Source organism: Schistocerca americana, chromosome 8 (assembly GCF_021461395.2).
Source record: "Schistocerca americana isolate TAMUIC-IGC-003095 chromosome 8, iqSchAmer2.1, whole genome shotgun sequence".
Taxonomy (NCBI): domain Eukaryota; kingdom Metazoa; phylum Arthropoda; class Insecta; order Orthoptera; family Acrididae; genus Schistocerca; species Schistocerca americana.
In genome coordinates, this window is record NC_060126.1 from 313,274,624 (window position 1) to 313,300,164 (window position 25,541).

The window sequence follows — 25,541 nt, forward strand, 5'->3', positions numbered from 1 at the left end:
GAAGGCTATCTACACTTACAGTGAAAATGTACTTAATTCATTAGACAAAAAATTGCAGGCAACTGGTATATTTTGTGATCTGTCAAAGGCATTTGACTGTGTAAATCACAATATCCTTTTAAGTAAACTAGAATATTATAGTGTAACAGGAAATGCTGCAAAATGGTTCAAATCTTATATCTCTGGCAGGAAACAAAGGGTGTTATTAGGAAAGAGACATGTATCAAGCTATCAGGCATCATCCAACTGGGAACTAATTACATGTGGGGTCCCACAAGGTTCCATTTTGGGGCCCTTACTTTTTCTTGTGTATATCAATGACCTTTCATCAGTAACATTACCAGATGCCAAGTTTGTTTTGTTTGCTGATGATACAAACATTGCAATAAATAGCAAATCAAGTGTAGTCTTAGAAAGATCAGCCAATAAAATATTTGTAGACATTAATCACTGGTTCCTAGCCAATTCTTTGTCACTAAACTTTGAAAAAACACACTACATGCAGTTCAGAACTTGTAAGGGGTGTCCCAAGAGTATATGTCTAACATATGATGACAAGAAGATAGAAGAAGTGGACGGTGTTAAATTCTTGGGATTACAGCTTGATAATAAATTCAACTGGGAGGAGCACACCACAGAACTGCTGAAGCGTCTTAACAAATCTCTGTTTGCAATGCGAATTTTGTCAGACATAGGGGATATAAAAATGAAAAAGCTGGCATACTATGCTTACTTTCATTCCATAATGTCATATGGGATTATTTTCTGGGGTAATTCATCAAGCCAAGCTAAAGTTTTCCAGGCACAAAAACGTGCAGTAAGAATTATATGTGGTGTGAACTCAAGAACATCCTGCAGAAGCCTGTTTAGGGAACTAGGGATACTAACTACAGCTTCCCAATATATTTATTCCTTAATGAAATTTGTCATTAAAAATATATCACTTTTTCAAACCAACAGCTCAATTCATGGAATCAATACTAGAAATAAGAATAATCTTCACAAGGATTTAAAGTCACTTAGTCTTGTACAAAAAGGTGTGCATTATTCAGGAACACACATTTTCAATAACTTGCCAGCAGCCATAAAAAGCTTAACAACCAATGAAATTCAGTTTAAGAGAAGCCTAAAGGATTTATTGGTGGCCAACTCCTTCTACTCCATTGATGAATTTCTGAGGAAAACCAACTGATTTGTATATAAGTACAACATAACTTCTGCACAATTTCAGTGCAGTAATGTGTTCACTGAAAATTTGTGTGTGTGTGTGTGTGTGTGTGTGTGTGTGTGTGTGTGTGTGTGTGTAAGTATAATCTAACTTCTGCACCATTTCAGTGCAGTAATGTGTTCATTGTAAATAAGTATTACAGTAGTTGTATTACATGTTTCTTACCTTATAAATAAATATAAAACTTTTTTATTTTAAATTCAGTGCAATAGTATTTGTAAAATGACTCTTAGTGTTCATTAAAAAATGACGATCATTCCACTTGGGACCTGTGGAATGGTACATTAGCTTATTTGTTTTAGTTTAAATATTTGTCATGTATTGTTGTTTTTCTGACATGTTCCACATCCTGGAGGACCTCCTCACTACGGATCAATTGGAATGAAAGTAAATCTAATCTAATCTAATCTAATCAATTGAATACTTATTGTTGCCAGACTATTATGAAGATAGGGCCATGTAGTGTGAGAAACCTGAAAACTTTATGAATAATGATGCTTATGGTAACTTAAAGAAAGTGCAAAGAACTCCACACGATAATAATTTATTCCTAATATACCTAAAAATCAGAAAGGGATTATGTTTGCAGTATGTGGTTTACTTAAAGATACATGTCCTCAGATGAGGGTTGTTCAAGGTAACCCCAGTCGTTGCCAGCACTACTTCCATTTCTTTTCGTGCTGTCAACCTTTCTCTTCGTCATTCAGAATTTTTACTATCTTCTTTCCTTCTTCTCTATCAAAGTATACTAAAAAGTGCAGAAATAATGTAAGATACTGTGTATTGTGTGTGGACAAGTAAATGAATAATTAATTTGGGCACACTAGAAAATAATCAAGCGTTTTATAAGTAAGTGGGTACAGCAAAAAGGAATAGAAACATGCAGTGAAAATAAATGAATAAATGGTTCTATGCCGAAAGATGCAACAGTAAATAAAGTTATAGTTTAAAATAAATAATCTAATATGATTACTGTCTAAAGATGGTTGTATAGAAATGGGTAAGAACAGCGATGAAAAATGTTCTGTGTCAAAACTGAGGAGATGAACCTGATTAATGTGTGTAAAACAGATATGAGAGGTATGTGTCTAGTACCACAAAAAGTAGGCAGAAATCACTTGCAGTAGGATGTAAAATTATTGTCCTGATCTTGGCATGTGTGATAACCTAAATGTGTGTAAAAATAATTAAACTACATACTGACTTTAAAAGAAATGTTACTGAGTAAGAAAATGGGGAGAACACAAATCTGGGACTTTCAAATAACTCCTTAACATTGTCATTATACCAAAAATGTCATTTAAAATTATCTTGATTAATGATGTGTATATTACCTGATTTTGTCATGGTGTAAAGAAAAATTTAATACTACCAGTGTCTAATTGCCGTTTTAAAGTTACAGATGCTATGATTTATACGATTAATGCAATTTGTACCAAAGATATGACATAATGATGAAAAAACTTGGAGATGATGACAATAAACTGCTCAAAATTATGTTGTTGGGTAGCAAAAAAAAAAAAAAAAAAAGACAAAAGAATAAGAATGCTGTGGTCCTGAAGTTGAGGGCAACCAAATATGCTATGTGAGCACTAGCCAAAGGACTTGCCACTGTGGGGGCAAGAAGTTGATAAGTGATCATAAACTGTCAAACCAATAATGGGCAGAATGTGTAACATGGACTGCTTATGCTGAGGCAAGCAGTGAAGTAAGTTAGGTTTTTTAACCAATATGTTATAGATTGACTCTTCTTACTAAAGTCAGTGAAAAGTTATTATCAAATATATTTCGAATCTTGTTCAAATAATTATAGGTGTTTTGAGATTATGTTTTCTGGTGTAACTTAAAGTTTTGGACTGGCTTGTTTTAAAGCACAGCAGTGATAACTAAAGATAGCTTCTGAATATGTTAATGTGTTTATGTGCAACAAACGTTTTGGACTGCTATTAATGAAGAGCAGCCTTAAAGTTAATTATTTTGAAAAAATAACCTTGAAAAGTTACTTTTGTATTTAAGGAGTCAGTTCGAAAAGGTTCTCATAGCTGTTTTGTGCAAAATATTGGTACATATGTGGATGCAGACTGAAAATTTCAAAATTTCATTAATTGCTGAACCTTGTAAAATGTACTGTGATCATGAGTATGCTTGGGTTTCTATGAGTATTTACTATCTTTGAAAATATTGAAAAACAAATTTGTGTTTTGTTATGTTAAAATGTTCCATGCTATTGTGTATGTGTATTACTTTTTTTCTTATTTTATTTGATGACTATACCTATTCTACTAATATGAAGATTAATTTGTGTACTGTTTGTCTATTATTTGAACTGTATGTGCATGAAATGAACATGCTTAAAAATATCTTGTGTAATGATGCAAATTAGATCCTTAAAGCAGTATGAAAATGAAAATTACTGTAAATGTCTTATTTTATAAATATTTTTGGGAGAAATGTATGAAATTTCTTACTGTATATACTGTATGTATCTAATATGTGTATTTTTTTGTCATTTAAATTCTTTGTCTCAATTGGAGGGAGACAAAACTTACTGTATATATTTGAAATTTGTTTAAATAATTTTGTTTAGAACTACCTATATGTGCAAATGATATGTTTTGTTTAAAATGATTGTTTGCTGTTATGTAAACTGCTGACCTTCGCTTAGGATTCTTAGTTTTCTTGTATGTAAAAGGTTGTGTGGTTGCCCTCGGGAACGGAACTGTGTAGCGCGCGCAAAATGTGGTTGGCATGGATAGAAAAGGTGGAACTGAGAGTCAGTCGAGGACGAGCTACCAAACTGTACACTGCCATGTAAAAGTTGTATATTGTGCTGGTTTCGACAGAGGTTTTTTCTGTCACTTTCCAACGCCTCGGATGCATGGATAAATAGCTGGAGCGATTCTGGAATTGGTATTCATCATCGTCACCAAGAAGGGCCAGAGTCCAGCAATTCTGCCTGCAAATCGTCCTACCAACGTGCAATTGCCACCACATTGCGCAATCACTGTAAAGGAGTACTATAATAATGTACAGTGAAGGATCAGCTTGTTGGATGTTTTAGTGTGCACAAATATAATGTAACTTATAACTGAATTCATGTACCTACCTTGAATTTTTCCTAATCACAATACCTCTCAGGTTCCTCTCCATTTGAACCATGATTACCGAGTGTCCTAGTTTGTGAAAAAAATGAAAGCCTCAAAGCCAAATTAAATAATGTTGTTTAATCTTTGGTAAGAAGTGATATTCAGATTTACTGTGGGTTTAGTGAAATTGTGGGAGGTAGTAAACGTAGTTTTGTGAAGTTTCAGTCACCTATTTAATCATTTACTTGAAAATAGGAGACTGTGGCAATAAAGACAATTTCTTTTAAAGATTAAAAGTTCTTACAACTGTGGCTTATGAAGTTTCGCTTAGTAAATGATCACATTGCTGCCTGTAATAAATTCTATAAGGTGAGTCAGTTTCTTGCAATTTTGTCAACATTGTGTTTCACTGTAGTAAAAGTGGAAAACTGCAATAGTAGTAAATTATATGTTCATGATTGCTAAGTGTTTGTCTCTCTTGTGTATTGGAAGTGCATATTAACAGTATAGCAGAATCCACAGTTTGTCTATTGTGCTAATGCTAATGTGCTAATGCTAGGTAACAAGTAATGGGAAGACCACTATTTATGAAATCCCTAATTTCTTTATTCAAAACACAGTGAGAAGTAACCTGTTAGTGAATTGCATTTAACTTTCATTCTAAATAGAATAGTATTTATTTGAGAGATATTTAACCTGTGACCAGTTCATAAAAATGCAGTGAACTGCATTTATAATTTTATGACAGCTAGGAAAATATTTGAACAATAATACCGAACCTATGTCCAATTAATGATTCTGCAGTGAATAGTAATAATAACGTTATAAAGACCATTCAGTTTGAATAAGCACTGAAAGTAATAGTGTGTTTCGTTATTTGTTATATTTTGCAAATAGTTTGTGCTGCCCTAGCTGTTAGTTCCAACCTTAACGATGACATATGCAGGTTTCAGAGTTCATTGCACTCGTGTGTCGTAAAGTATAGGTTGTGTTCGTCCATTGAAGTTACTCATACCTGTTTTCACGAACAGTGCTCAGTAACAATCGGAGCTGGTAGTGAGGAAACCTGAATACAGCAGTCACACTAAGAAATTTGAGGGGTTAGTGTTTAATTGGCCAGAGGACTTGCTACAATCATTTGAAAACATTCTGTGGGCCGGGTAGGCTAATTCCCATGTTGATGAATCTGTAAACGGAGTCCATTGCCACTACTGACCAGAGCTGTATCCTACAGTACTGATGTGGTCTACAATAAAGACCAGTAAAGTAACCAGCCAATATCTGCTAGAGGACTGAACGTAACTTGTGAGATGGTATTCTTGACTGGCCACACGTTGTGGGAGAAAAGAGTGTTGTGGTTACTTTAGTTAGTCCTATGCTCCTAAACAGTTGTATAGCCCTGTTCACCATTTAACAACTATGGGCGTCAGATAAGAGAAGATAAACTTACAAAGATCAAATTTATAGAGCTGAGAACGGCTCACATGAAAGAAAAGTGGCATATGCAGAATCACGAAAGTTAAAACAAACAATTTATTAATTTGTAGGCCCCCAGTGCAAAATGATACTTACTACCGTAAATGGACGCACTAGTCGTTTTGGAACGGTGTAGATGGTGTGGAACTGGTCTCCATTGTCACGTGATCCTCTACCGTTGACGTACGGCCTGGAAAAGCAACCGTGTAAGAGTCAGTTGGCTGTATGCAATCACAGCAGCAACACTGGCCGACATGCAGCCGTGAGGTACAGGCAGAAATGAGTTATCATATTTGGACGTGACCATAACCACATGACAAATGAAGTTACCGATTTGTTGCTGCATTAACGCTAGGTATCCAATACGTCTGCAAGGAATGCTGTACTACTCACAGCCATTAACATGTCGTGAGAACAGTGGTCGTAAAAAGTTAATAACCGTAAGGGTCTCTACACGAGGGTAATACCCTGCCTCAGTCACAATCGGTAATAAACGCGATAGGCGCTGATGGTGTCACTGAATGCAACTCCGTCTCAGCCAGTACCTCAGCGAACATGGTGAAAGGTAGTGTAAGCAAAATATATTCGGAGTGAAGTACCTCGGAAAAGGCTGTGTTCACGACAGCATATAAGGATTTCGTCTCCAATGGGCCAAACAACATACAAACTGGATGTAGCTAAGTGGAACCGTGCGGTGTGGACCAGGGAATTGCAGTTTGGCCTCTTTTGAAACTGCCGGCGGGTTCAGGGATTTTCACCTCCCTCGACATGACTGAGTGTTTATGTTGTCCTCATCATTTCATCACCATTCATGAATGTGGCGAGTTTGGACTGAGCAAAGGTTGGGAATTTGTACGGGCACTGATAATCGCGCAGTTGAGCGCCCCACAAACCAAACATCATCATCATCATCTTTTGAAATGACCTAAAATGCCGAGAGCACTGTTACCTCAACGAGGTTTTAAGCAAGCAATGTGTGACGGGTGTAGTTTATCGCAGAGCCGGTTATCTAGTGTCCTGTAGTGTTCTCTGTACAATTACATGAGGTCAGTCATTGAAGTTTCCGTGAACATCAAGCAGAACGTGTATTTATACCTGGCAGGGAATATCAAATCAGCAAGTAGATCTTTGGCACTATGAGTTTGATTGCTGTTAAAATAATAATAATAAATAATAAATAATAATAATAATAATACATAATCCGGTGACATTAACTTTAAACACTGTCTCCTCCCGGTAGAATTTACTTTTACACACTCGAGTAGCGACGACGGTTCGTTGTTTGTCAAACTTGAAGTGTGGTGTCTAGCAGTTAAAAATTACTTATTATAACTCAGGTTACACAGAGTGTAGGCGATAACTGTTTATAGCGTGCCATAGGGATGTAGGGGAAGTCGAAACGAACATTTCGATGTGTAGCACTTACGGTCAATCAAGCCGAGGAACAACCTCAGATAGCTCTACAAGAGCCACCTCAGCTAATGCGCATGCGCGCCGCAAGACTTTTGCGATAGCCCCTCGCTTTCTTACGTCACCGGCTTAATTGGATATTTCGTTACCATTGCTGATTTAAACTTTCCCGTTAGGGTAACGAAAGAAAAAAGCCTTTTATAACGTTACGCAAAAGTTAATTACGTCAGTAAGTCTATCTAAACTTACAAGCACAGTAGTTTCAATTGGTAATTTCATTCTTTTAAAATTAATACACTTTAAGACAGAAAAAATGACGCACCGCAAAGGAATTATCCGAACAGTGTGAAAATTACAATTCCAGAAGAATTGAATGTTTTATTGAATGGGAAGAACTTCACAAATTGAGCAAGCCAGTAATTCGTTTGTCCACCTCTGGGCCTCATGCGAGCACTTATTCGGCCTGGCACTGATTGATAGAACTGTTGGATGTCCTCCTGAGGGATATCGTGAGAGATATCGTGTAAAAATCTCTCCAACTGGCGCATTAGGTCTCCAAAACCCCAAGCTGGCTGGAAGGCGCTGCCCACAATGCTGCAAACGTTCTCAGTTGGGGAGAGATTCAGCGATTTTGCTAGCCACGGTAGAGGTTGGCAAGCACGAAGCCAATCGGGAGAAATTCTCGCCGTTTGTGGGCGGGCAGTATCTTGCTGAAATGTATGCCCACGTTGGCTTGCCAGGAAGGGCAACAAAACGGGGCGTAGAATATCATCGAAGCACCGTAGTACTGAAAGTGTGCCACGCATAACAAAAGGGGTGTCCGCCCCCCGGTAGCTGAGTGGTCAGCGTGACAGCCTGTCAATCGTAAGGGCCCGGGTTCGATTCCCGGCTGGGTCGGAGATTTTCTCCGCTCAGGGACTGGGTGTTGTGTTGTCCTAATCATCGACGTGCAGGTCGCCGAAGTGACGTCAACTCGAAAGTCCTGCACCCGGCGAGGCCCTAGCCACACGCATTTCATTTCAACAAAACGGGTCCTGCTATGAGAAGAAATCGCACTCCTGGCTTTTTATTTGTTTATTTATTCGTGTCCCGTTGACACGGTATAAACAAGAATTCTCTGGATGTGTAAAGAGTCATAATTATACATGAGGAGGGTACTTACCGATGCTAACAGAAACAAATTATAATATGTGTATAGGAACAAAAAATGATAATAGTTACAAATTTAGGCATTTCATATAGTGAACAGATGTACAAAACAATCAAATAATAAATTGTAGTTAATCCACTTTACAAGTTATAAATTCGATATCAAAAAATTTCGTGCTTACATAGGCAATCGTGCTCTGTTACAAAGTGGTAATAGCAAAGACTAGAAGTACTCCCTTTTTTACTAGAATCAAATTTTTCTATCAAGATGCAAGTCGTATTTTGACTTGTATCGTGTTTATATAACACTAGTGATTTTGTGCATGGAGAGGTTCTTAATTAAAAAGGGCAGAGGATAGGTAGTATTGTGACGTCATTGTTAATATTTTATGTATTTTAAAAAAGATTTCCGCATAAATGATTTTTGTTAACTCCGCTTAGAATTCATGTTGCTCTTTTCTGAGTAGGAAATACTTTATTTACGATTGGTTGGTTACTTCAGAATATTGTCCCATAGGACAACAGTGAATGCAAATAGCCAAAATGAGCAGCCTTGACAGTGACAGTATTACCAGTTGCTGCCATAATACGTGGAGCATAAGTTGCTGAACTAAGTCTTTTTCTTAAGTCCAGAATATGCGAAGGCCAATTTAACACAATGTCAATGTGGAGACTTGAAAATTTTGAAGAATAACCTTGCTGTATATCATGATCATTAAAGCTTACAGTTACGTCCTTCTGAAATTTTGAGGCCCATGTAAATGAATGTACTGTTTTTTTTTCCTTTCTTTTAAATTTAAAGTCTGGCCATTACAATTTATGGACATCATGGAACACAAAATTGAGAGGTGTTGTAATATCACTGTCAAGTGTCTTTATCGAATAGACGTATCACCTGCAAAGAGGCCTGCAAAGAAAGTAAATTTGCTTGCAGATTTTGTACAAAGTGAAAGGTCGTTAATAGAAATAAGAAAGAGAAGGAACCAGCACAGAACCTTGAGGCACTCTTCTACTTGCTGTTCCTCAATCAGATGAAGCAATTCTGCCATCTCCATGATTCAGTGATACCCTTTGCTTTCTATCAGCCAGTTATGACGTAAGCCAGATTTCCATTGAGTCAGATTACAATGAAATGATTACCCCTAGCTGCATACAGGTGTTGATATAAGTCAACGGGGACAGTTGGAAATGTGTGCCCCGACCGGGACTCGAATCCGGCTCTCCTGAGCCACCGAGGACAGACAGGATAGTGCGACTGCACGGACTTATCTCTGACACGCCTCCCGTGAGACCCACATCCCCAACTTATTGTGCTGTACTATATTCATAGTGCCCTGCCCATTATACTCATTACTCGCGGCTTTTTTCCGATTCTCGTAAGAGTTCAGGCACTGTTTGTGCATCCGCACAGAAGAAGAAGATGGTCAAATGGCCGGTGATATACAGGGTGAGTCACCTAACGTTACCGCTGGAGGTATTTCGTAAACCACATCAAATACTGACGAATCTATTCCACAGACCGAATGTGAGGAGATGGGCTAGTGTAACTGGTTAATACAAACCATAAAAAAATGCACGGAAGTATGTTTTTTAACACAAACCTACGTTTTTTTAAATGGAACCCCGTTAGTTTTGTTAGCACATCTGAACATATAAACAAATAAGTAATCAGTGCCGTTTGTTGCATTGTAAAATGTTAATTACATCCGGAGATATTGTAAGCTAAAGTTGACGCTTGAGTACCACTCCTCCGCTGTTCGATCGTGTGTATCGGAGAGCACCGAATTACGTAGGGATCCAAAGGGAACGGTGGTGGACCTTAGGTACAGACGAGACTGGAACAGCACATTACGTCCACATGCTAACACCTTTTTATTGGTCTTTTTCACTGACGCACATGTACATTACCATGAGGGGTGAGGTAAACGTACTCACGTGGTTTCAGTTTTCAATTACGAAGTGGAATAGAGAGTGTCCCACTGGAAACGCGTCGACGTATGTGGTATCAGCATGATGGTGCACCTGCACATTTCCGCAGTTAACACTTGGCTGACCCTTGACAGGATGTTCGACGGGCGTTTCATAGGACGTGGAGGACGTATAAATTGGCCAGCCCGTTCTCCTGATCTTACGCCTCTGGACTTCTTTCTGTGGGATACGTTAAAGGAGAATGTGTACTGTGATGTGCCTACAACCCCAGAGGATATGAAACAACGTATTGTGGCAGCCTGCGGCGACGTTACACCAGATGTACTGCGGCGTGTACGACATTCATTACGCCAGAGATTGCAATTGTGTGCAGCAAATGATGGTCACCACATTGAACATCTATTGGCCTGACATGTCGGGACACACTCTATTCCATTCCGTAATTGAAAACGGAAACCACGTGTGTACGTGTACCTCACCCCTCACGGTAATGTACATATGCGTCAGTGAAAAAGACCAATAAAAAGGTGTTAGCATGTGGACGTAATGTGCTGTTACAGTCTCGTCTGTACCTAAGGTCCAACACCGTTCCCTTTGGATCCCTATGTAATTCGGTGCTCTCCGATACATACGATCGAACAGCGGAGGAGTGGTACTCAAGCGTCAACTTTAGGTTACTATATCTCCGGATGTAATTAACATTTTACGGTGCAACGAACGGCACTGATTACGTATTTGTTTATATGTTCAGATGTGCTAACAAAACTAACGGGGTTCCATTTAAAAAAACGTAGGTTTGTGTTAAAAACACACTTCCGTGCATTTTTTTATGGTTTTTATTAACCAGTTACACTAGCCCCTCTCCTCACGTTCGGTCTGTGGAATCGATTCGTCAGTATTTGATGTGGTTTACGAAATATATCCACCCGTAATGTTAGGTGACTCACCCTGTATATATATGAAGATGGTATCTGTTCTTTTGGACATGTCCGAATGCATGGTTGACCCACTGTTGGGTAAAGGACTGGGCAGACTGGCGGAGGTCTGTGGATTGCCACCCAACAGCAGGTGTGGCGGCAGCTGCGGCTCTGGGTGACACAGACTGAACATCACGTATTGCCCAACTGGCCGAATGCTGACGGTCTGGTTCAGGTGGGCTTAAATGCTGAAACAGCTTACTGACTGTACGCGAAGCACGGTCTTAGCATATTACGATGAATTATATGGAAAGAAATGAATGACTGGCTGTTGTAATTGCCAGTGGATCGAATTACCGTTCTTCCTGGTGACTGGAACGGTTTCGTCAGTTGGACGTTTGTGACGAGCAAGTAGTAGAAATCTGCTCAGCTCCAGGACCGGTGACCAGAGCCTGGCTGACTCTAATATGTGGCCAAATTTCTGTCTTGGCACTCAATTACTGGCTTCGAATCCAGTTTAGCTTCCTCCATTTACCAAAGTAATATGTGTGACAATTGTTTATTGAGATCAACGAGTTCCCTTTGATGTTTCCTTGTATTTATTAACTGAAGCATCTACAGCAGCATATTAAACCCTCCATTGAGTTGTACGGAGTAATCAGTTTGCCAAAAAGTTTTTGTTTCACAATTCAGCACTGTGGTGACGATAGTCATGGGATACCTCCTAATATCGTGTCGGGCCTCTTATTGCCCGGCATAGTGTAGCGACTCGACCTGGCATGGACTCAACAAGTCTTTGGAAGACCCTGCAGAAATATTGATGCCGAACCATGCTGCCACTGTAGCCGTCCATAACTTCGAATGTGTTTTTGGTGCAGGAGTTCGTGCACCAACTGACCTCTCGACAAAGTCCCATTCATGATCAATTAGATTCATGTCGGGCGATCTGCGTGGCTATATCATTTGCTCGGCTTGTATACAATGTTCTTCAAAACAATCGTGAAAAATTGTGGCCTGGTGACATCGTGCATTGTCATCCATGTTTGGGAACATGAAATCCTTGAATGACTGCTTATGGTCTCCAAGTAGGCGAACGTAACCATGTCCAATAAAGGGTCAGTTGAGTTTTACGAGAAGATCCAGTTCGTTCATTGTAGTCGGCCGGTGTGGCCGAGCGCTTCCAGGTGCTTCAGTCTGGAACCGCGCGATCGATACGGTCACAGGTTCGAATCCTGCCTCGGGCATGGATGTGTGTGATGTCCTTAGGTTAGTTAGGTTTAAGTAGTTCTATGTTCTAGGCGACTGATGAGCTCAGATGTTAAGTCCCAAAGTGCTCAGAGCCATTTTTTTCGTTCATTGTAAACAAAGCCCACACCATTACGGAGCCACCACGAGCTTGCGTAGGGTGTTGTTGACAACTTGTGTCCATGGCATCCTGGTCGTCCAGGGTCCAACCGATACTGTCACGAGCTCACGAGAGCCACTGCAGGCGATTTCGTGCTGTTGACAATGGCACTCACTTCGGTAATCTGCTGCAATAGCCTATCAACGCGAAATTTCGCCACGTTGCCGTAACGGATATGTTTGTCGTACATCCCACATTGCTTTCTGCAGTTATTTCATATAGTGTTGCTTGTCTGTCAGCACTGACAACACTACGAAAACGTAGCGGATCTCGGTCATTAAGTGGAAGCCGTCGACCACTGCGTTGTCCATGATGAGAAGTAATGACAGAAACCTGGTATTCTCGTCACTCTCTAGACGCTATAGATATCGGAATACTGAATTCTTTAATTATTTCCGAAACAGAACGTCCCATGTGTGTAGCTCCAACTTACTACCATTCTGCGTTCAAAGTTCGTTAATTCCAATCGCCTGACCGTAGAGACGACGGAAACCTTTTCACATGAATCACCTGAGTGCAAATGACTCTTTTGCCAATGCACTGCCCTTTTATACCTTCTGTACGCGATGCATCCGACATCTGTATATGTGTATATGGCTATCCCACGACATTTGTCAAAGAGGTACTGATAAAAGCATTATTTAAAATTTTTGAGTTTTAATCAAGTGCCAAAACGATTGTTAAACTGCAGGCGCCATTAATTGTCAGATTATTAACCACTCCATAATAATAAATCAACATAGCTGATCCCTCACATAATTAGTCACTGTCCCTAGAAATCATCTAAACCAGTTTCCAGAATTGTCGGATTATAATTTGCCACCCATTAAATATCTAAAAATGTAACGTGACAAAACTGATTTAAGGCATCATGTGGCGTGTGCGTAAATCTACCATTATGTCTGACTTGTTCCTCATTGGCTCAGAGGTGCAGTCAGCATAGTGCACAAACTTGATTGGTCAACATGTGCTGTTTTGTTTATATACATATTTTTTGTAACTTGTTTATGGTTACATGGGAAGTGGTTTTTCATAAGCGAATGATCATATAGAGGTGCGAAATTATTTTTTCTGTCAGTTACAGTTCTAAGTGAGATTATTTTTTTTTTGGGGGGGGGGGGGGGAGGGAGAAGATTTTCTGTCTCTGTGGAACACATATTATAATGATTTGGGTTTATCTGCATATTACCGCTACATAATTAACAATTCAAGAAAAATTATATTCAAATAGTCATTGACAGTTAATTAATCATGTATTACAGTAATGGCAACCTGTGGCAACTTCTTAATAAACATTTAATCGTGGAAACTTGTGCGATGCAAATCTGATAAATTTAACTTGAGGGTCGGGGGGAAAACTGACAATAAACTGTGCAAGTACTAAGTCATTGTCGTGAAACTGTTAGCACAGAACAGAGTTACTGAAGGTAGTAGGTTATTAAATATAATTCATCATAGCTGTCGGGGATTTTGGAAGCAAACTGTTAATGTCTTCGCAAGGCATATATTCGCAGTGGGGCTATGATATTGTAATTACAAATTGAATTCTTGTTCCCAACATCTCACACAGTATGGTTTGGTATCACCATTGTGGAGATTTCGGTAGCTGAAGTACTGCTTACTTGAAACAGTAGCTGCACCAGCGGCTCTCCCTTGCGGCTAAGCGTTGGACGGCCGAAGTTCCACAAACACATCAATGGAGCGGCTGTGAAGCGTAGTCTGTCTGCGAGGAGAAGTTGTGTCGCTCTGATTTCTTTTTAGCTCTTTGTGAGTGCATCAGACAAGGAAACCTTGCTGCGTTTTACGTTAAGGCTTAATGTCATCGGCTAAGCTCTGAATGTTTCATGCTCTGATCGATAAGCATGCCCCTCAAAGACTGCAGGTTCCCTTCCCTGCTCTATGTTTTACTTAATTAGGAAGTAATTTTCTTTCTACCGCTCTTCTCTGAAAAAAGTCATTCTATTCTATTTCTCTCTTTCTCCTCAGACAATAAAGCTTCAGATCTGTCGTGCTCTCTGTCACTCTGGAAAATGTTTAGATGAAACAATGTTTGTAGATCTTACATCCTTAAACAAAGTTAATTGTAAGAGCTATGCATTTGGCAGCATCTATTGGTTTTCAAAGGTGTAGCTGGGAGTTCTCTTTTCACTTGCAAGATATCGATCTCTGGCGTCTGTCCCAAAATCAGACTTTCTACATTTGGTGGACAATAGTGAATTCCAGTAGCATTCCTCCTCACTCCAACGCATAAAACATTCGTGTGAGTAAACGGTAGAGGATGTCCTAACTGTTGTCCATATGTACAGCGGCGCCATTGGGACTGATAGAGATGATTGCTGAGCCCAGGTGTCACGATGAACATTTTTCCCCTCGCTGCCTTTTGTCAGTAGAACTCAGCAGGGTCTGCGTGTATAATTCCAAACAGTCCCTTATTCCCATCTAGTATGCAAATCTATTTTAGATTACTCTGCTAACTGACGAACGCTCATACATTTAATACCAATTCCATATTGCAGCCGTAAAATTAATTATTCAGGTCGAGGATGTGTCTCTACTATGAATTTACATGTATTTGCATATGCTGCATGACATTTCCGAAACCTGTCCCATAATATCATGCAAAGTGCCAACGGGCAACCATATTTAATGCAACCGAACAATAGTTTACCAAATTTTGAATTTTGTATTTTCGTGACTGATGAAGTATTTCTAAAGCCTGAAACAAAATGCAGGGGAGTATATCAATAAAGCAGTTTAGTAATTTCATTTTATTGTTTTTGTTGCAGTAAGGATGTACACTACCCTTTACTGAACAGATCCAAATAACAGTAGAAACGGAACACATGTAGGTCATTAGTTGCATATACAGTCAATTGTAATTTTAAAAACTGAGTAGAAAAACACCGTTTTGTTCTAGCGTGGACACAAGTTTCTGTTGCCATCTATTTTCTTATAAAATTTTGAGACAAGCCAAATTCATGTTCAGTTACTAAACAGGAGCAGGTTGTCCTCTAGACAAAGACAGGTTTGCCCCTTTAATGAGAAGAACCTTTCTTTCACTGATGCATTGAACTAGACACCATTATGGAAAACAAAATAAATTTACTCTAAGTAGACAATGTCGAATTACTCTTCAGACTAGTTTACTCTAGCGCCCTCTCAACGAACAAGATGAAACAGATCCACTATGTCAGTGACGTTGAAGTACAAGGATTAACAGTGCATAGCAACCGGTTAAGTCACAAACATCACGTTACAGAGCGATACTTACACTACCATAGTGATGAGTTGTAATTTTTTACCGAAGTTCGAGGTGTAATAGAGTTGCTGCATACGTCGAATTGGAAATAATGGAACAGAGTTAGGGGATCATGTACTACTAAGTCTGACACAGAAATGAAATTGGCACACATCTGATTTCGATGATGATGAGACTGGGGCTAGCGAAACCGATTACTGTCAGCCTGAGACGTTCCTTCACAGCATATTACTGAGGCAGACATTTCTCTTGTGCACAATGAAAACATATCTCGTATGAGATGCAGAGATACAAGTTATAGATTGCGTTGCAGATTTCGGGGAGATATCGTGGCGATGTCATGTAAGCAAACGTCTAGGGAGAAAGGCGTGAAAAGATACCTGAAGTGTCTGAGGTACTTAATAGACCTTTGCGTCCAGAAATAGAAAAGTAAGCGAGCTTCCTCGGAGTTAGCGCGCGGAAACGACGGCTGCCAGCTGCGTTGTCCGGTGGGCCCCAGGCGACTGCTAATGAGGCCTCCATGCAACGGTAGGTGTTGCACTGCAAAACAGCGGCGACGCCTAAGCGAGGAACCCCGTTCCCCCGTCCCTCGGCGCAACCGTTGCAACACAGCCACATTGCACCAGTAGCGAGAGAAGCCGCTCCAGCTTACGCGAGGTCAAGGAAGGCCGCTCGCGTTGCTTCCGCTGCTTAAACACGTCCTAACTGCGAAGTCGCGTGTCGCTCTGTGCTAACGTGCTCGCTTGTGAAAGAAGCGCAGGAGAACTTCGGTTAAGAAAGTTTGGCATTTGTTTGCGGGACATCGTGGAATATTCCCGCTGCAAAGTCCTATAGTTTCACGAACCGCTATGCGTAGCCTTCAAAATGGCATCTGTAACAGAGGTGCGTTCCAAGCATTAGGTTTTGTTTTAGCGGAAAATCGGAGCATTGCAGATATTTATTGATGCTTGCAGAATGTCTACGGAGGCCTGGCAGTGAAAAAAAGCACGGTGAGTCGTTGGTCGAGGTGTCTGTCATCATCGCAACAAGGTCACGCAAACCTGTCCGATATCCTGCGTGCCGGGCGGCCGTACACAGCAGTGAATCCTGTGATGCTGGAACGTGCGGACACTCTCACTCGAGGTGGTCCACACCTCGATGCTCAGCTGGACGTCTGTGTTGGTTGTGCTGACACACTCATCTGTCACTTGGGGGTACTGAAATGTGTGTGGCCCGCTGGGTTTCTTGCCGCCTAACACAAGATCACAAAGAGCAACGAAATGCTTCTCCATGGCACCGAAACGACTTACACAGATCGGCGCACCTGAGAGAAGCTGACAAAATTTCTTTGGACTGTTCTGCCTCATCCAACCTACAGCCCAGGTCGCGCACCTTCCATCTGTCAGCCCCTATGTGGGATGCACTCCGCCGAAAGCAGTACCCGGATGATGGGAAGGTTACTGATGTAGCAAGACGTTGGCTCCATCGTCAACCAGTAGAATGGCACCATTCGGGCAAACAGGTTACTGTGCTTGCGCGTTACGAGGCTGACAGCCACAATTTTCTGTCGAACATCTTCACAGACGATAAAACATTGGTTCATCACTTCGAACTGGTAAGGAATGGCGGTCCATGGAGTGCGCCACACCACCTCTCCTCCGGAGAAAAATTCAAAGCCACACCCTCAGCTAGTAAAGTCATAGCGACGGTCTTCCGAGACTCTGAAGGGGTTATTCTGTTTCAAGTCCTCCCTCATGGTGCAACGATCAACTCTGAAGTGTATTGTGTTACCCGTAGGAGATTGAAGAAACCCGTTCGGCATGTTCGTCACCACAAAAATTCAAATAAACTTCTGCTCCTCCATGGCAGCGAAACGCCTTACACAAATCGGCGCACCCGAGAGAAGCTGACAAAATTTCTTTGGACTGTTCTGCCTCGTCCACCCTACAGCCCAGGTCGCGCACCTTCCATCTGTCAGCCCCTATATGGGATGCACTCCGCCGAAAGCAGTACCTGGATGATGGGAAGGTTACTGATGTAGCAAGACGTTGGCTCCATCGTCAACCAGTAGAATGGCACCATTCGGGCAAACAGGTTACTGTGCTTGCGCGTTACGAGGCTGACAGCCACAATTTTTTGTCGAACATCTTCACAGACGATAAAACATTGGTTCATCACTTCGAACCGGTAAGGAATGGCGGTCCATGGAGTGCGCCACACCACCTCTCCTCCGGAGAAAAATTCAAAGCCACACCCTCAGCTAGTAAAGTCATAGCGACGGTCTTCCGAGACTCTGAAGGGGTTATTCTGTTTCAAGTCCTCCCTCATGGTGCAACGATCAACTCTGAAGTGTATTGTGTTACCCGTAGGAGATTGAAGAAACCCGTTCGGCATGTTCGTCACCACAAAAATGCAAATAAACTTCTGCTCCTCCATGGCAGCGAAACGCCTTACACAAATCGGCGCACCTGAGAGGAGCTGACAAAATTTCTTTGGACTGTTCTGCCTCGTCCACCCTACAGCTCAGATCTCGCACCCTCCATCTGTCCGCCCCAATGAGGGATGCACTCTGCGGAAAGCAGTACGTGGATGATGGGAAGGTTGTAAGTAGGCTGTTTAGGTTTTTATGTTTGTAACGCCACGTAGCGCTCTCTATGGAAATCACTGACGGTGGTGTCTGCAGTCTGTGGCTGGTTGGCATTGTTGGAATATTCGTTATTGTAGTGTTGGGCAGTTCGATGTGAATAGTGCGTAGCGTTGCGCAGTTGGAGGTGACCCGCCAGCAGTGGTGGATGTGGAGAGAGAGAGATGCCAGAGTTTTGAGAACGGACGATCTGGACGTGTGTCCGTCAGAAAAAGGAAATTTCTAAAAAGATGGATGTCATGAATTGATAGATATATATGTGGTGACTTTTGAACACTATTAAGGTAAATACATTGTTTGTTCTCTATCAAAATCTTTCATTTGCTAACTATGCCTATCAGTAGTTAGTGCCTTCAGTAGTTAGAATCTTTTATTTAGCTCCAAGCATTAGCGCTCGCTATATTGCAGTGGTTCGAGTAGCGAAGATTTTTGTGAGGTAAGTGATTCATGAAAGGTATAGGTTATTGTTAGTCAGGGCCATTCTTTTGTGGTTATTATTAAAAGTCAGATTGCGTTGCGCTACAAAATTTGTGTGTCAGTTTAGTGATGATCAGAATAAGTAAAGAGAGAAATGTCTGAGTACGTTCAGTTTTGCTCAGCTGTTTGAAAAACAAATAACGTAAGAGGTTTTCCAACACTATCATTTTTAAATTTTTCTAAGGGGACGTTTCAAGGTTACTGATGCAGCAAGACGTTAACTCCATCGTCGACCAGTAGAATGGCACCATTCGAGCAAACAGGACCTCCCAGTAAGTTGGCTTGAGGCAGTCGCCTTAAACCGAATTTATATTGAACAACAAGGTTTTCTATCCAGAAGACTCGGGAGTAATATGAATAAAACCAACCTGCCTTCATAGAAAAAAAATGCCCCTCGTATTTTATATATCGGAAGTAAGGCACCTTTACTGATTACACCAGTCACATTACGAAACTACACTCCTGGAAATGGAAAAACGAACACATTGACACCGGTGTGTCAGACCCACCATACTTGCTCCGGACACTGCGAGAGGGCTGTACAAGCAATGATCACACGCACGGCACAGCGGACACACCAGGAACCGCGGTGTTGGCCGTCGAATGGCGCTAGCTGCGCAGCATTTGTGCACCGCCGCCGTCAGTGTCAGCCTGTTTGCCGTGGCATACGGAGCTCCATCGCAGTCTTTAACACTGGTAGCATGCCGCGACAGCGTGGACGTGAACCGTATGTGCAGTTGACGGACTTTGAGCGAGGGCGTATAGTGGGCATGCGGGAGGCCGGGTGGACGTACCGCCGAATTGCTCAACACGTGGGGCGTGAGGTCTCCACAGTACATCGATGTTGTCGCCAGTGGTCGGCGGAAGGTGCACGTGCCCGTCGACCTGGGACCGGATCGCAGCGACGCACGGATGCACGCCAAGACCGTAGGATCCTACGCAGTGCCGTAGGGGACCGCACCGCCACTTCCCAGCAAATTAGGGACACTGTTGCTCCTGGGGTATCGGCGAGGACCATTCGCAACCGTCTCCACGAAGCTGGGCTACGGTCCCGCACACCGTTAGGCCGTCTTCCGCTCACGCTCCAACATCGTGCAGCCCGCCTCCAGTGGTGTCGCGACAGGCGTGAATGGAGGGACGAATGGAGACGTGTCGTCTTCAGCGATGAGAGTCGCTTCTGCCTTGGTGCCAATGATGGTCGTATGCGTGTTTGGCGCCGTGCAGGTGAGCGCCACAATCAGGACTGCATACGACCGAGGCACACAGGGCCAACACCCGGCATCATGGTGTGGGGAGCGATCTCCTATACTGGCCGTACACCACTGGTGATCGTCGAGGGGACACTGAATAGTGCACGGTACATCCAAACCGTCATCGAACCCATCGTTCTATCATTCCTAGACCGGCAAGGGAACTTGCTGTTCCAACAGGACAATGCACGTCCGCATGTATCCCGTGCCACCCAACGTGCTCTAGAAGGTGTAAGTCAACTACCCTGGCCAGCAAGATCTTCGGATCTGTCCCCCATTGAGCATGTTTGGGACTGGATGAAGCGTCGTCTCACGCGGTCTGCACGTCCAGCACGAACGCTGGTCCAACTGAGGCGCCAGGTGGAAATGGCATGGCAAGCCGTTCCACAGGACTACATCCAGCATCTCTACGATCGTCTCCATGGGAGAATAGCAGCCTGCATTGCTGCGAAAGGTGGATATACACTGTACTAGTGCCAACATTGTGCATGCTCTGTTGCCTGTGTCTATGTGCCTGTGGTTCTGTCAGTGTGATCATGTGATGTATCTGACCCCAGGAATGTGTCAATAAAGTTTCCCCTTCCTGGGACAATGAATTCACGGTGTTCTTATTTCAATTTCCAGGAGTGTAGCAATCAACAGGTTACGGAAAAGCCAAAATAGTGCGTCCCACTATACACTGCTCCGTAAAACTTAAGGACGTGCTAGGTAAAGTGAGATAACAAAGTGACTAGTGCAGAAGTATGTTCCCAGAGGTATCCCTGTCGTGTGCAGTTAGCTGCACGTCACACCGCGTAAGATCAGCGTAACCAAGGCGCCAAATGGGGCTGGCATCGTAACACGAGGAAGCAGAAAGAACGGGGAAAGGCAGTTGTTTAAATCAGAAAGTAGTTACGGTGCACTGCGGTGATGTTCCTCTTAACAACATTTGGATGACTTTACACGGGGAAAATTTATCAGGAAACTGGAATAAGAACGAAGTGTGACAAAAATGGTTCAAATGGCTCTGAGCACTATATGGGACTTAACTTCTGAGGTCATCAGTCCCCTAGAACTTAGATCTACTTAAACCTAACTAACCTAAGGACATCACACACATCCATGCCCAAGGCAGGATTCGAACCTGCAACCGTAGCGGTCGCGCGGTTCCAGAAGAACTGTGACAATTGTAGCCCAATGTAAAGGTCACCTCTCGCGTGTGTTTAGGTACAGGTCTCTTTGATTGACATAGTAGATGCATAATGGGGAATATGTAAACAAAACGAAAACTGCAGCCACCTTTCAATGAAAATGGCTGTCAATGCTCACAGGGTGCTTTCCCAGTCGCATTTACATCACATGCACGTTCTACAGACTTAGGTAAGAATATTAATTTATTTGTTTATTGCTTATTTAACCTGAGAAAAATACGTCCTAAGAGCCTTTCTTACATCTGAACGGGAACAACACATACCAAACGATATGACAAAACTTTCCCAATAATAATAATAATAATAGAAATCAGAAAAGTTGTGCTCTACAAAAACTACGGTTTGGTAGGATTGGTACAGAGCAAAAATGACGTAGTAAATGGTAGGATTACCGGTAGTACTGGTAGAGAAAGGAACATACAAAATGTGTGAAAGAAACTAGAAGACGACGACTTCTCTTTGATTTTCGTTTATCTGTTCTGCACATATTTAGAACCGCGTATCATTTACTGTTAATTGAATTGTCTACTTTATATCGTGCCGACATGTAAGTCCGCCTGCTCATCGGAGGGGTAACGTGTTTGCCTACCGTGCAGCGAGACCAGGTTCGATTCCCGGCCGAGTTGGAGATTTTCTCCGCTCGTGGAGTGGGTGTTGTGTTGTCCTCATTGTCATCTCATCATCACCGACGCGCAGGTTGCCCAATGTGATGTAATCTGTAATAAGAATTCCAACTCGGCGGGCGAACATTGCCGGATGTAACCGCCCGCCCATCTATGCCACTTAATCGTTCCATTTACCAAATATAAAATGCATTTTGTACGTAATAAAAATCTGTTCATCGCGTAACTTCTACGCTTTCATGTAACCAAAGAAATTTATTTTAATGAAATTACAACTGACGTGCACAAACGTATAGAGTCTACAATTATTTTTGCTATTTTGTGCTCAATAGAAAGTTCTTCATAGCGATAAAATTCAAGTTTCCTGTTGTTACTGGTAACTGTGAAAATTGTTTATGAATAACGTGATTTAAACAATCTCGACGAAGTATTAAGTGATGTTCGATATGTCTTTGTTTTGCATTTTTTTTTAATTTTCGACCAGCAGCGTAGCATGCCTGAAGTTCCTAGATTTCCGGCACATGTTGTCTCTTTACAGGAACATTTTTAAATTGCTTAACATAGGTGGATGGTGCCAACGAGGGTTTACTGAACTGGGTAGTGTTAGATGGAACTTTTTACATTTTATTCTCGCATGTGTCAATGGCGCGCCCCACCCCTCCTCGCTCCTTCGTGATTACGCCACATAGGTCGCGAACAAGAGGGCAGAAAAAGCATAAGAACCCTTTGCTGATTCGGATCATTTTCAAATGCGATGAATGGTTTTGAATGGTACCTAGCGGTTCCGCTCTGTACAGCAGAGCTAACACCGCGGTCACACTATATTCCAATGGTGTGCGATGCTGTTCAATGCAGTTGCTGGCCCACAATGTCCTTAGGGAATGGTTGAATCATTTGGGGGAGAGGAAGGTATCAGCAGTGTCACAGATTGTCAAGAAAGTCGTTCTCTTGTAATCTTACTGCGAACGGTCGTCTTTGAACATCAAGTGAGTTGGAAAAGAGGTGGTTTCTTTGGCACCATTCATGTCACCCACTGAGGCCTCATAATCTCCTTTCTAAGTTGCGGTGTTTCTGAAATGCCTTCTTCGGCCGCCCATGAGAAAAGCGCGTCACGGTCCTGACATCCACAGCAGAGGCGCAAAAGAAGGGGTAAAATGTGGTTGAAAGGGCCTGTGACAACCTTCCCGTCGTGTGACTCCGCAGTGGTGGACTTGGGCGGAATTTTGTGCCAATGTGACATAATTAACTCACCTTGCACCTCACATCAACTTCTGAGCTCTGGCCTTTTTTTACACATGTCAGACAGCTTGTTGTTTGACACTTCGACGAACCCGAAGGTGACATTGCAGGGCGCTGCGTTTATACTCCATTTATACATCTTTAAGTCAAATTTCGAACTTCTATGTCGTAATGGGAGACAATTACAGGGTTTAGAAAAAGTGACCATTTAATTGTGTTGAGTAGTGTACGTTCATAGGCGAACTTAGTGACCATGGCACTTCATGAGTCGATGGAGGACTTTAGTACATCATAGGATGGGACGAAATTTTTGAATGTGTTATCAAGCAGTCGCTCAAACACGCTGTTTAGCGCGAAGGTGGATCCTCTTCTCCTTTGCTATTGTTCATCTGGCGATATTGTGCGTGCTGGCTCTTGTATATCTGAATCTTAAATTGGAATGAGAGTACTGGCTGATATTTATCAGAAAAAAATGCGGAGTTACGTCTTATTTAATTAAACTGACTGATAAAAGAACTATCAAGACAGAAAACAGCTGAGAGAGTGAGCTATGATAGTTACACTGAAGAGCAACTCTCGTCTACAAATGGCTTGCGACTGGCGTTGCTCCAGCACTGGATCATCTGGTTCGATAGTCTGGCTAGTTTTTTTCCTTTCTTTTTTTTTGTTTCGCGATCTGAAAACCCCCTACTGTCCGTGGTTCAAGTCGTTCGATGGAAGAACTCAGTCCCCTTCTTCTGTCAAGTGTCGATCTTCACAAAGTCGCCTAGATCCACAAATGAGCATTACTTCACTTTAGCTGCAACGGGGCCGACATCGAAAACTGCTGAATGACGTACTATACTGTAGCTATTTTCAAGTGCATGCTAGAACGTCGAAAGCAGTGTCTCGGGGACCAGGCAGATCCCATGATGCGCGCCCGCTGCGCCACGCCTTCAGCGGCCCCGACTACGAGCGCCCTCTGCCGCCGCGGTGTAGGGTGGCCGGCGGCGGCTACACGGCTCAGCCTCAGTCGCAGTCTCCGGCAGTCTTCAGTTTCAGTCATCGTTTGACAGTTTTCTTACCCATTAGTAGTGGGATCCTCACACTGCACAACACTTTTCAGTTTGATTCTTGTGGTAGCTGGACTTTACAGCTGTTTGTTCCTTTGTAAAGTTTCTTTACAACGCCTGGAAAACGCTACAAATTAAGTAAAATTTCTGTTTACGGTATTTATGTGTTCGTTAGTAATTTCTGCTCGTGTCAAGCTTCCTTGTGACGACAGCTCCTGCAATGCTCTGTAGCTCACCTCTCCTTACCGTTGTGTATGAAGCAGTACAAGACATTTATAGTGTAGGAGAAATGTGACTTGCAATTTTTTAATGAAATTGTGTTTAAAGTATCATACATGGACTCCATAACACTTATTTCGGTACTGATATTTCGATCATGCTATCACAGTGTGTACAGCTTTTCTGTAACGGCGTCAATGTGAGCAAAGTGGCCTTCTTGGCGACGGCGTCTGGTCACTTTGTGTAGGGAGGGGGGGGGGGGACCTAAAAGCAGCGGTCGGAAGGACAATTCACCGATACTTAAAGGAAATTCTTATAAAAATAACTGAGAAGCGGCAAATAAAGAAAGAGAAGAAAGGGGAGAAACCGAAAGCAACCGAAGTGAGAAAGGCAGAAAAAAGAAATTGCGAAGAACAGGAAACTCAGCTCTAGAAGAGTTCTTTTTGACAACCGCGATGTTAATGATGCATGTAAAATGTAAAGCAAAAAAAAAAAAAAAAAAAAAAAAAAAAATTCGAATTGAAGGCTACAAGATCACGTAAGTTAGTACCAATTGCTCTCCCTCTGGGTGCTCCTATTCTCTGCAGGACTTATAAAGTTTGACTTTTATTTGTGAGAAAACTGTAAATAATTTTATACGAATCATGTTTTACAATAAAACATAAAACATATGTAATTCTTTGTTAAAAACGGTTTTTTATCCTTTAAACTAAGTGTTGACTTTGCCCTCTCATGTCGGGCAAAGGGGGCATTTTGCCATTTTCTGAAAATTGAATTGTTGAAAGTTCTTAATTTGATCGTGAGTTAATTAAGCTGTTCGATATATACTTGTAGATTATAGTCAGACATTTCTATGCATTTCCATCTATTGCTACTTAGCTTCAAAAACAGAAACACCTTAGCCTGCCGTCTTTTAGTAGCTCTCCCCTACGGCATCCACCTTTCTGGAAATTGGAAATGTTGTTTCATTATTTAAGACTGTGGCCAGATGCCTTTCCTGACGTCACAG